General features: G+C 35.4%; 1 non-coding gene across 1 annotated transcript; it reads right to left on the bottom strand.

Moving 5' to 3' along the window:
- Positions 1-9,872: 9,872 nt before the first annotated feature.
- Positions 9,873-9,992, bottom strand: LOC114236400 (U5 spliceosomal RNA). The gene has a single exon (XR_003622369.2). It is a non-coding gene; the product is annotated as a U5 spliceosomal RNA (small nuclear RNA).
- Positions 9,993-13,204: the final 3,212 nt, after the last annotated feature.

The raw sequence follows: 13,204 nt of genomic DNA, 5'->3' as shown, positions 1-13,204 counted from the left end.
GTATGACCTATGATCAAGTTATTAAGCTATGCGTGGGTCAGTTTCCTAATTTTTAAATGTGTATAACAATGGTATCTAGTTCATAGGTGCTATGCACTGAATTGTGTTTCTCCAAAATTCAGATGTTGAAGCTCTAACCCCCAATGTGATAGTATTTGGAGACAGAGCCTTTGAGAGGTAATTAGGGTGGGCCCTCACGATAGTGTTAGTGACCTTATAAAAAGGGACACCAGAGAGCTTGCTTTCTCTCTCCGAGAGTGCACACACTGAGCAAAGGTCATGTGAGCACACAGTATGATAGCAACCATCTACAGACCAGGAAGAAAGCTCACACCAGAACCTGACCATACTGGCACCCTGATCTCAGACTTCCAGTCTCCAGAACTATAAGAAAATAAATTTCTGTTGTGAAAGCCACCACGGCTATGGTACTTTGTTATGGCAACATAGCTAAGCTAATGGGACTATCACTATATACATAACATACGTAAAATAAGTCAGTTAATATAAAATGCTTAGCATCATGCCTGGCACATGTTAAGATCACCATATTTTTTAACTATTATTTTTATTTGGCATCTAGAGTCATAAACATTATAAAAGCTTAGATTATCAAGAGTTCTTAACGACTACCCAGTTCAACTGTACTTTATCCTCACAGTTGCCAGCAACTGGTTTTCCTATATGTTATCTAAAGCCCCAAACTGGCTTACCCTGTTACACAGTTAAATGTTAGCAGCACACCCAGGCCTCCAAACTCTCATCACATTATTTTAGGAAGCAGCACTCAGGGTGCAATTTTAGAGTTATGATATTTTTAAAAGCAACAACAATTGTATTTCTACTAGGCTCATTTTGTTCTTCTAATAAAATCTGTCTAGGTACTTTAATTGTAATGTTCACATAAGGGCAAAATCCATACACATATATACTGTATATCTATATCCATCCTTATAATCCATCTATCTATCCATCTATCTATCCATCTCTCTAGATAGATAGATACGTTTATGTTTATATACAAACACATACATACATTCAAAACAGAACTCAAAAAAAAGTAAAGTCAAAACAAAGACCTGGTTATTTGAGTAATAAGACATTTTTGGTCTCTAGAAACAAAATTGTTGCCTAGGGGCTACTTCCACGGAAACCTGCTCCAGGTGCTAGAAGAAATTGTACTGATAGTTTTTAATTGATTCTGTATAGAATGTTTTGAGGCAAAGATATTTTAAATAGTTCTTAATGCCTGTAGGTATATCCAGAAGTGAATTAGTGTTGTTTAAAGTTATTCATCACCTACAGTTAATGGCAGACTAATTTCAGGGAACTGCTTTAAATTTTTATTTACTACAGAGTTTGGTTAACTTTTGCTTTCTTAGAAATGATTTAACATAATATCAAGTTGCACACTGCTTTGAGATATCTTTTTCTTTATATTCCTATGGCTAGCCTTCAGATCCTTTATCACAACACTCCTAGAATATTCTTCTAATTTTACTTTCCTTCTCCTTCAATCTGAGACACAGTATAAAGTAGTATTAAGGGCACAGATGTTTGCATTTGAGCCCACTAATTCAAATCTCAACTCTTCCACTTTCTAGGTAAATGAGTTGGAGAAAATTACTCAACTTTTCTAAGTTAGTTTTGCATAATGTTTACCCCATCTTCCCTTCAATGACTTCTCACTGGTTATAAAATGCAATCCCAATTGTTCTTGTAGTCTGTCAGTTCCACTACCATGTAACCTACCCCTTGCTATGTAATCTGACATCTGTACCAAACTAAATATTGTACTCTCTTCCCTTGTTTAAGCCTATTCTACATAAACTATTGTTCATGCAGTTTTCCTTACCTGCATGTGGGTTTTTTGGTAAGTCCTCTCATTATTTTTCTTGTTAGCTTTTTTCATTTGCAATTTTTTTAATTTAGTAGATTATATTTTTTAGAGCTGTTTTAGGTTCACAGCAAAATTAAGTAGAAGGTAGAGATCACTTTTTCCATGAAAACTCCAATCTATATGAGTTGCCATCTATATGTTTAATTTCACATAGCTCTTACTTGTGATATTATTCCTTATATTACTTTATTTGTCACCACTCTATTTCACTTAATTGTTATGTATTGCAGAATTTAAGTTAGCATTATTTTGGCAGTACCTCAATGAGTCTCTCTAGTGACCACAGAAAATATGAGGTTAGATGAAAAGTCTATTTTCCCCACACATCTCTCAGGGTTCATACTAGCATTTTCTCCAAGAATAAAATGGAAGGATGAGCTCTACAAAGCATGTTATTCAATTTGTTCATTGTGGCAGACATTACTACTGTCCTACTGCTACCTGGTTCCTGGCTCTTTCTAGACATATGGTAGGACTGTACTGTCTCACTCTGCTGAAGTTAAGTATGGCCATTATCACATGCTTTGACCAATAAAATATGAACATAACTTGCATTATAACTTTCAGCTAGAAGCATTAATTTGCCAGTTCTCTATGCCTTTCTTTTCCTCTGCCATTGCAATCATGGGAGCATGTGTAGATGTGAATGTTTAATGCTACACATGTTTATAGAGGACAAGTGTATGGAGAGTTTCCCAGATTCAAAATAAATTTGCATGAGAGAGGAATAAACTTTGGACTTTAAGCCACTGAGATTTAAGCCATGGATATTGGTTGTTATTGTAGCATAACCTAACAAATCCTGACTGACATAAATACGTAAATTTATCTGAACAAAAAAAAAAAAAATAGCATCTGAGTCTATTTTACCTACTACTCTTTAATTGTTCTTTAGATAATGAGTTGATTGCATTTCTTAGTCCACCTTTACTCACTAACTCATTAAGTAAAGATTCATTTAAATTTTTCTATATGCATGAAACTGGACAAGTTGTTGGGGATGAAAATAATAAACTGGATAGATGTGATCCCTAACCTGATGTATCTGACATTCTTGTGCAGAGGGCCAAACATGAATAAATAAATAAATATAATTCAACAAACAAAATAGTTATAAAATGCTATAAGACCTATAAAGGAAACAAGCAACAGTCTAACAGAGAATACAGGAAACTTACTTTAGTTATGGTAATCAGAAAATCTCTATGATGTGGTGAGATTTTATCTGAGTCCTAATGGCTGAAAAGGACACTTAAAAGCAACTGCACATACTGAAAAATTTTGAAAGTCACCACACCTGCCCAGGGAAATGCATAGGCTCAGAAAAGACCTAAGAAGATCTAAAATTTATACCTCAGGCTTATCTGTGTCACAGAGGCAGTGTACATCAATCAAAAACAAAACAAAACAATAAACACACAAACAACCCCCCCCCCCCGCCAAAGTAAAGCACAGCATACACTAGGGAAGTAAGATAATGTGATCTCCAGGATTAAATCCATTAGATTTAACTGTCCAGTTTTCAATAAAAGAATCACAAGGCATACAAAGAAACAGGAAAGTATGGCACATTCAAAGGAAAAAAATCAACAGAAACTGTCCCTGAAAAAGACCAATGGCAGACCTACTGAACAGAGACTTTAAGGCAACTGCTTTGAGGATGCTCAAAAAAATGAAAGGAACATGTGGAGGAGGTCAAAGAGCAATGTGTGAACAAAATGGAATGATTGATAAAGAGATAGAAAACATAAAAAGAAACCAAAAAGAAATTCTGGAGCTGGAAAATACAATAATTGAAATGAAAAACTCACTAGAGGGATTAAAAGACAGATTAGACCAGGCAGAAAAAAGAATCAGTGAACTTGAAGATAGGACAATGGAAATCATCATGACTGAGGAACAGAAAGAAAAAATATTAAAGAAATGTTAGCAGAGCCTAACAGACCTGTAGGAAACCATCAACTGGATCAATATATGCATTGTGGGAGTTATATAAGAAGAGAGAGAGGAAGGGGCAGAGAGAATATTTAAAGAAATAATGGCTGAAGTATCCAAAATTTGATGAAAGGCATGAACATAAACTTCCAAGGAGTTCAACAAACTCCAAGTAAAAATTTGAACTAAAAACTAAAAGACACGTGCATCAAGACATGTTATAATCAAATTTTTGAAAGACAGACAAAGATGGACTCTTCAAAGCAGCAACAGAAAAGTGACTTGTTACATACAAGGAGGATCTTTAATAAGATTAGTGGTATATTTCTCATCAGAAACTTTGGAGGCCAGAAATCAGTGGGCCAATATATTCAAAGTGCTTAAAAAAACAAAAACCTATAAATCAATGCAATCCCTATAGGAATGCAATCCCTATCAAAATCCCAATGACTTGTTTTGCAGAAATAGAAAAACCCATTCTAAAATTCATATGGAAACTCAAGCACCCCGACTAGCCAAAACAATCTTGGAATAAAGTTGGAGGAGTCACATTTCCTGATTTCAAAACTCACTACAAAGCTACAGTAATCAGTACTGGCATAAAGGCAGACATATAGACCAAAGGAATATAATAGAGAGCCCAGAAAAATAAACTTTCACATATAAGATCAAATGATTTTTGACAAAAGTGCCAAGACCTTTCAGTGAAGAAAGGACAGTATTTTCAACAAATGTTGCTAGGAAAACTGAACATCCACATGCAAAAGAATGAAGTTGGACCTTTACCTAACACCATATATAAAATTAATTTAAAATGGATCAAAGATCTAAATGTAAAACCTAAAACTATCAAACTCTTCAAGAAAACATAGGGCAAACATTTCACAACATTAGATTTGGCAATGATTCCTTGAATATGATACCAAAGGCACAGGCAACAAAAGAAAAAATAGACAAATTGTGCTGAAAACTAAAAAGTTTTGTGTATAAAAAGACTATCAACCAAGTAAAAAGGTAACACACAGAATGGGATAAAATATGTGCAAATCATTTATCTGATAAGAGATTAATGTCTAGAATATATAGAGATCTCCTAATACTCAACAACAAAAAAACAAAGAATGTTATTCAAAAATGGGCAAAGGACTTGAATAGATATTTCTCAAAGAAGACATAAAAATGGCCAACACATATGTGAAAAGATGTTTAACATCACTGTTCATTACCAAAATGAAAATCAAAACTACAATGAGATACTTCTTCAAATCCATTAGGATGAATACTGTCTAACAAATGAACTGACACAGAGAAAATAACAAGTGTTGGTAAGGATGTGGAGAAAATGGAATCCAGTACACTATTGGTAGGGATGTAAAATGGTAAAGCTACTGTGAAAGGCAGTATGGTGGTTCTTCAAATAATTAAAAGTAGAATTATCATATGTCCAGCAGTTCTAATTCCAGGTGAAGAATTGAAAGAATGCCTGGAAGAGTTATTTGTACACTCATGTTCATAGTAGCATTGACAGATGACTGGATAAACAAAATGTGGTGTATACATTTGGTCCTCTGTATCTGCAGGCTTTGCCTCTGCAGATTTAACCAACCAAAAATGAAATTTCAATGCACTGTTGATTGAATCCATGGGTGCAAAATCCGCAGATACAGAGGGCCAACTATATTCATTGTACTATGCCATTTTATGTAAGGAACTTGAACATCCATGGATTTTGGTATTTGCAGAGACTCCTGAAACCAATCCTCCAAGGATACTGAGGGATGACTAGACATACAAGGGAATATTGTTCAACCTTAAAAAGGAAGGGAATTCTGACATATGCACAACATGGATGAACCTTGAGGACATTCTGCTGAGTGAAGTAAGCCAGTCACAAAAAGACAAATACTGTATGATTCCACTTACATGAGGTACCTAGAGTAGTCACTCGTTGAAACTAAAAGTAGAATGGTGGTTTCCAGGGGCTGGGGGTAAATGGGAATGGACAGTTATTATTTAATGGGTATAGAGTTTCAGTTTTACAAAATGAAAAGACTTCTGGTGATGATGGTCATGGTGGCAGCACAATATTATGAATCTATTTAACACTAAAATGGTAAAAAAATTGGAAAAAAAAAGATACGCTGGCCAGGAGGTGGGCTACTCAGAGCTCTCTTCTGGCAACTGGAATAAAAGAGCAGAATATAGTTGGAGATGGGGACAACATCTTAGAGATGACTGAAAACAAAAAGAAAAATAAAAAATAAAAGAAAGCATGAAGGTGGTTGTTACTTTTAGATTTACGGTACAATTGCACTGATTTATATTATAGCCTTTGTAGTATTTGGGAGTTGGAGATAATTCACAATCACTCTATGAAATGATGATTGCAAGATAATTAAATAGAGCACATTGTGACAGGGTGTAGTTAGATCCTGTTTTTTAAAATCATTTTGACAATCTCTGCCTTTTAATTAGTTAGTCCATTAACCTTTAAAGTGCTTATTGATAAGCTTGGTTTGCTTCTACCACTTTGTCTTCTACTGTCTCCTTTCCTTTGTTGTTGCTGCTGTTGCTTTTTGTTCTTTGGTTTCTCCTTGCCTGTTTTTTAAAACTTTAATTTTTTAAATTCCATTTTTTCCCCAGGCTTTCTAGTTTAATACACACACATCAGCACCTTACACTCCACATTCTGGGGAGAATTTGGAAAATTGGGGAAGGACTCCCAATCCACACTGAAAAAACAGAGTTGTGTTTCAGTGACATCAGTTTAATTTCCATTTTAATTTTTACATTGGCCTTTACTTATGCTTATTTTCATTTTAAGTAGTTGCCACAGGGATTATAATATATTTTTAAATTTTTCATATGTTATCTACAGTTAATTTTGTATCAGTTCATGTAAACCACAGACATCTTAAAAGTGTGGTGTCGTACTGTACAACATAAATCGTTACATAAATAATATTGTCCTGTACATACATTCATCTTCTTTTTTTCACTTAATATTTTTATGAGACATATATCTGTGCAGTTCTAGTTTATTGTAACTGGTATTTAGACAAAGGATTATTTAATATATTTTATAAATTTATTTCTTGTTGATAGGCTATTGATATTGTTATAGCCACCTTTAAAAAAAAAAAAAGCCTGGGCTTCCCTGGTGGCGCAGTGGTTGAGAATCTGCCTGCTAATGCAGGAGACACGGGTTCGAGCCCTGGTCTGGGAAGATCCCACATGCCACGGAGCAGCTGGGCCCGTGAGCCACAGCTGCTGAGCCTGCGCGTCTGGAGCCTGTGCCCCGCAACGGGAGGGGCCGCAATAGTGAAAGGCCCGCGCACCGCGATGAAGAGCGGTCCCCGCACCGCGATGAAGAGTGGCCCCCACTTGCCGCAACTAGAGAAAGCCCTCGCACGAACCGAAGACCCAGCACAGCCAAAAATAAATAAATTAATTAATTAAATAAATAAATTAAAAAAAAAAAAAAAAAAAAGCCAATTTTGTTAGGGTTCTCCAGAGAAACAGAATCAATAGGAGACAGATACATAGGTTCATAGATAGATACACAGATATAGATATAGATGTATAGTATACACACACATAGAGTATAAGTCCCATTATGAGGGCAGGAGAAGACCAATGTCCTAGTTCAAGTGGTCAGGCAGAGAAAGAGCCTGAATTCTCCCTTTTATCACCTTTTTGTTCTATTCAAGCACTCAACCGATTGGATGATGTCCTCCCACATTGTGGGAAGTTATCTGCTTTACTCAGTCTACTGATTCAAATGCTAATCTCATCCAGAAACACCCTCATAGACACACTCTGAAATAATGTTTAGCCAAATATCTGGTCACCCCATGGTCTAGTCAAATTGACACATGAAAATTAACCATCACACCAATAGTGCTAAAATAAAAATTCTTGTACTTGTCTTCTTATGTATATGTATTAGTTATTAACTAGGGATACACTTAAATGTAAAATTGCTATGTGAAAGTGTATGCCCATCTTCAGCTTTACTAAATATTCCCAAATTGCTATCTGAAGTGGTTAAATTAAATGAGACTGTCATCAGCAACAGATGAAAGTTCTATCTGGTTGTTCCACAAACATGCCAGTCTTGACAGTCTCTTTAGTTTTTACTTTTCTCATGACTTATGGGAGTAGGAATAGGGCAACAGTTTTCTCTGGGGTGTTTCACTGCAATAGGGCAAATATTGTCCAAAAGTTTTCTGCTTTACTAGGATGCCCCTTTCCTAATCCTTTGGCAAGAGAGAGTAAACATTTTGTGGGGCTCTTTTTAAAATTTGTCTTTACCCACTGGCATTTCTAGGTTGAAAGTTTCTTCACTCAGTCCAAGATATATGAGGCAAAAAGAAAACTCTAGGAACATGCTACAATATGGCTCATCAGGTCCCAATGTCCCTAGCTTGTTTTACCTTCTCTCTCTTTCAGAGTTTTCGTGTGTGTGTGTGTGTGTGTGTGTGTGTGTGTGTTTAAATATGTAATTTGCAAGGTTTTAGCTGTATTTAATGGAACAAATAGGGAGACCTGCATCTACTCCATCTTCTGTTATTTCATATGAACTTTGCAATTGGTTTGTTATGTGTTGTGAAAAACCCAGTTGTGATTTTGACTGAAATCACTTTGAATTTAGTTATTGATTTAAAGAGTTTTACTTCTATGTTCTGCAAGTGCTTTATAATTTGCTACATAAGGTTCTTGTACATATTTTGTTAGATATATTTCTTCATACATTTTATATTTTTACCAGTAGGATCTCTTATTTTCTAATTGGTTATTGCTGATATATAGGAACGTTAGTGATTTTGTATTCATATCTCAGATCTTGTAACCTTGAACTCTCTAATGCTAATATTTTCTCTGAAAATTCTTTTAGAGTCAATATGTGGATTATCATATAATCCGCAAGTAACAACTGCCTTTGTCTCTCCTTTTTCAATTTCTTACTTCTTATATATGTATTTTTTCTTATCTTATTGCATTTTCTAGGATACCCAGTAGTTAATTTGAAGACATCTCTATCTTATGCCTGATTTAAAAGGACACTCATTTTTTTATTATTCTGTAATTAAAATCTTTCATTATTCATTTATATTTCAATAATTATAGCTTCCTCTTCTTCCTGTTAGTGTTAATATATGAAATTATAACTGTACACATCTAGAAACATTAAAAATTGGTTTAAGGAAAAAGATATTATGTCATAGTTAATGTAATAAAGATTCCCTAAAGGCATGATATTATAAAATCAGTTTACTGATTTACAGAATTATAAAGAAATTTAAGTGGATTTTAACTGTAGTCTGTTTTTTCCTTGAGGTCACTGATCAGACTTAGTATTTTTACATGCATTACCAGAGTTATCAAGTAGACCAGGTGTTAGTAACTGAAATGATGGTAAATCCATATTAATCATCTTCTTGTACTCTTATATATATAGACTATATATAGACTAAGCTTTATTTAGAGTGTTCATTTGTATACCTTAAATAGGTAAAATTTCATTCTTATGTTTCAAAGGAAAACATATTTCTGTCTGTAATTCTTAATAGGGTGAATTATTAACATATTTTAATTAAACTCAACTTAACCCAGATGTCAGCTAGGGTCTTCCTGACATTAAGATTGTGGTAGGAATTATTCAAATACACACATTTAATGGCTGAGAACTTCACAAGATTTCTGCTAATCTCTGGTGTTAAAGCACAGTTCAGTTCCTTCATCTGTACTATCAAGTACAGATATTATATTCTACCACCATGTCAAAATTAGTATAAAGCTCAGCCTTTATGCCTGATTGGACAAGAGAATTCATTACACCAAGAATTTTATAAATTGGTTTATGGGTTCAGATTGCATCAAATTCCACACTGATTTCCACTGACGTGCAGAACAAACAACTGTTCCTCTATTATTTTCTGTCCCTGGTGCAGCGTTACAGCATCTAGACCAAGTTCCTTCTGTGTCTCAGCACCTGTCCTTTTTGTATATTTTAAAGTCATCTTTTTTTTTTTCCAGCCTTGTTTATTCCCACAAGGCCTCAAAAAATTGAAGCAACAGTCATGCTTTTCCCTCCCCACATGAATCTTTAGTAAAAGGCAAAGATGCATTCAATTATTAAGAGAAGCACGAGTATAGATTTAAAGTCATCTTTAAAAATAAAATCGTCGCTTTTTTTCATATAAAAAATGCATCACTTTGTACAACAAATTAATAACTGTTTCCAAAGTAACATAATATTTATAAACTTCTTACATGTGCATCTTCATCATTTCTCTAAAACAAATTCAGTTTTGTGGTAATTTCATAGTAACATTTTTAAAGTGTTCGGTACTACTAGAATTAAACCTTTTTAATTTCTATGAAACAATCATATCCAAAAGAACATTACTCATTAAAACCACACTATAAATCATATTTTCAGAGCATTAACCCAGAGAAGAACATGGCAGAAAATGAATAATCTATGCAGCTTGATGCCTTTTCACATATTGATTTACAAGTCATTTGTCTGCAATTATTGATTAAATACAATTCACTCTTTCCCAATAGGATACTATTATCATTACTGCATACAAGGATCAGACTTACATTAAAATGGTTTAAACCCAAGCCCAACTTTATTGTTGTTTTGTTGTTTTCACTTGGAATATTAAAGATTATTTTAACACAAATGGAACACATATACTTGAACATTGTAGTCATCTGTATTGAATTCTATCATTCATCTGAGATCTTCCTGATATTTATCAGTATAAGATTGGCTAACCCTTCTCGTGACAAGTGTAAGAGCATGTTGATGGCCTGAAGACCATCACCTATGCGGTTTCTGTCCGTTGCATTGTTTGTACAGGGGAATCCTATAACAAAGATGCTAAGTATGATTTCCTACTGTGAAAATTAAACGTTTCACCTATTTTTTTAAAAAAAGAAATTAAAGAGGAATCTCAAGCCAAACCAAAGATTCCTTCCTCCATGATAACTGCCCCTGAATAACCCCACATGGGATGGACATGCTCATTCATTTTTGCTTCTTTCTCCATCTTCAAACTGGAGACAGTAACCAGATGCAATTATTAGAAACCCTGACTTCATCATTCCTACCCAAGGGTGAAATGGCCTAGAGTCAGTGCTTCCAATTATGCTGGGTGGCCCAGAAATGGACAAGCTGATTTATAGATAGCTGTGCTTAGTTCTATCCCAAAGGTCCCAGAGGAAACGCCTGGAGCAGAAGCTGTATCTCCCTATCAAGTGGCTCTCAGCTCTGTCACCAGCTACAGAATTAAATAGAAGGCTGCACCTGGAAGAGAGGTTTTTTTCTCTTACACTATGGTCAATTCTTAAATCACTCTGACATTAATAGGAAAATTCCATAGGCACACTTGCATGTCCTCATTAAAGTATAGACATTAAAGAAGAAGTGACAGAGTAATCACTAAAACCAACGACAGAGGAGATGCCCACAGGAATAACGGACTCAGTTCACATTTTAAGTAGTTCAGTCTGAAAAATTCAAAATGCAAATTCCTTTTAGGGAACTGGTATCAAAAGCATGCTCGGTCACATATAACATGTCCCATGCTGTTTTGATCAATTGAAATTATTCTTACTGTTTGGGGCTTTTTAAACCATTTGCTACAGAATTCTTCTTTTTGACCATCTTAAAGAGGGAGTCAGTCAAAGAGTAAAATTTAACAGACCTAACGTTGCTTTGTTTATTGTTGGGTAGAAAGTAAAGCCCTACCTGTTCTCTGCTTCCATGAGAAGCAGACACACACACACACACACACACACACACACACACACACACACACACACTTCTCCAAGGTACTTCCTGGAAGCTGACTTTGAAAACAGCTCCTTGTCGTTTTGGACATAGTGTATAATATAAAACCTGTACCAAAATGGCACGTCTTCTTTTTTATTTTCAAAGATATCACTTCCTCCCACATAAAGGAAGGAGCCGGAAAATGAAAAATGCTTTTTAGTCCATAGCCTGAGAAGTTCCAAATCTTTTTTTTTTTTTTTTAAGTATTTATTTATTTATTTTTATGGCTGTGTTGGGTCTTCGTTTCTGTGCGAGGGCTTTCTCTAGTTGCGGCGAGCGGAGACCACTCTTCATCGCGGTGCGCGGGCCTCTCACTATCGCGGCCTCTCCTGTTCCGGAGCGCAGGCTCCAGACGCGCTGGCTCAGTAGTTGTGGCTCACGGGCCCAGCCACTCCGCGGCATGTGGGATCTTCCCAGACCAGGGCTCGAACCCCTGTCCCCTGCATTAGCAGGCAGACTCTCAACCACTGCGCCACCAGGGAAGCCCCCAAATCTTTTTTGAAACCAACCATAAACAGTCCTGGCAAAAGGCAAGAGAGAAACGTCTATATTCAAGTGAATATTTGCATGGTTTTCAAGACCCACCATGATTAGATTTCTGGTTTTGATGCAAAGCAAAATGCTACCTAAAAGACAGTTTTCTGAAAAGAAACTTTTAATGGTGAATAAGAGGATGAGGAAGTTTAGAGAAAGAAATAAGAAATTTATAGTGTCTGACTTGTATAGAAAGAATGTAAAAGGAGGCCTGCATTCCTCTGTGGAGATGTGATCTGCTATCTAAAGCTAGAATTTTAAGAGAAAATAGTACAGGAAAAAAATTCACATTCCATCACCTCAATAGCCCTCCCTTCCTTAGTAAGGGTATCTATCTGCCATAGCAAATGGTGCAGAGGAGAGATGCTGAGCATTTAATGTGTTTAATAAAATTATATTATGCTGCGGACTTGCATTTGTCATCCTTGTAAGGTAATAAAAATCTACCTTTCCTGAGAAAGAATGACACCTGTAAAACTGTTCCAGGCAGGTTAAAAATTTTGAAAATGCAAAGTAATCATAAACCTAGAAGACATCCAAAGAGGGTAAGATTCAGAAATCAGTGTGAAATTTTTGTTTTGGGGTAAACTGCAGAAGTTAGAGTTTCAATTGTAAGTAAAAGAAAACAAGCAAACTTAAAAGTGCCATTTCTTTTTTTGTGTGTGTGCTTTAAAAAAAGAAGAAATTTCAGTATCGTCATTAACAAGGAACATTTAATATAAGGATCTAGAAATAGTAGCTGAAAGTACCTGCCAAAGGGGGTGGGGGATAGGAAAAGAATGATGCATTGTAGAGGCCACTCAGAAATTCAGTTCAAATATGTATTCATCCAGGCACAAGATGCTGCTGAGAGAGGTGGAGGAGGTTGATTTTTTGTGCATGTGAAGTGATTGAAGAACTAAGACAATGTGTGTACTATAGCATCAGTTATCAGAGGAGCTCTGAGAAAGGAAAGATCCAGATGAATAATAGACATCTGAGAAGGC

The sequence above is a fragment of the Balaenoptera acutorostrata genome, chromosome 2, assembly GCF_949987535.1.
Source record: "Balaenoptera acutorostrata chromosome 2, mBalAcu1.1, whole genome shotgun sequence".
NCBI lineage: Eukaryota > Metazoa > Chordata > Mammalia > Artiodactyla > Balaenopteridae > Balaenoptera > Balaenoptera acutorostrata.
Note: the sequence above shows the minus strand (reverse complement) of the source record. Positions and strands in the feature narration are given on the sequence as shown.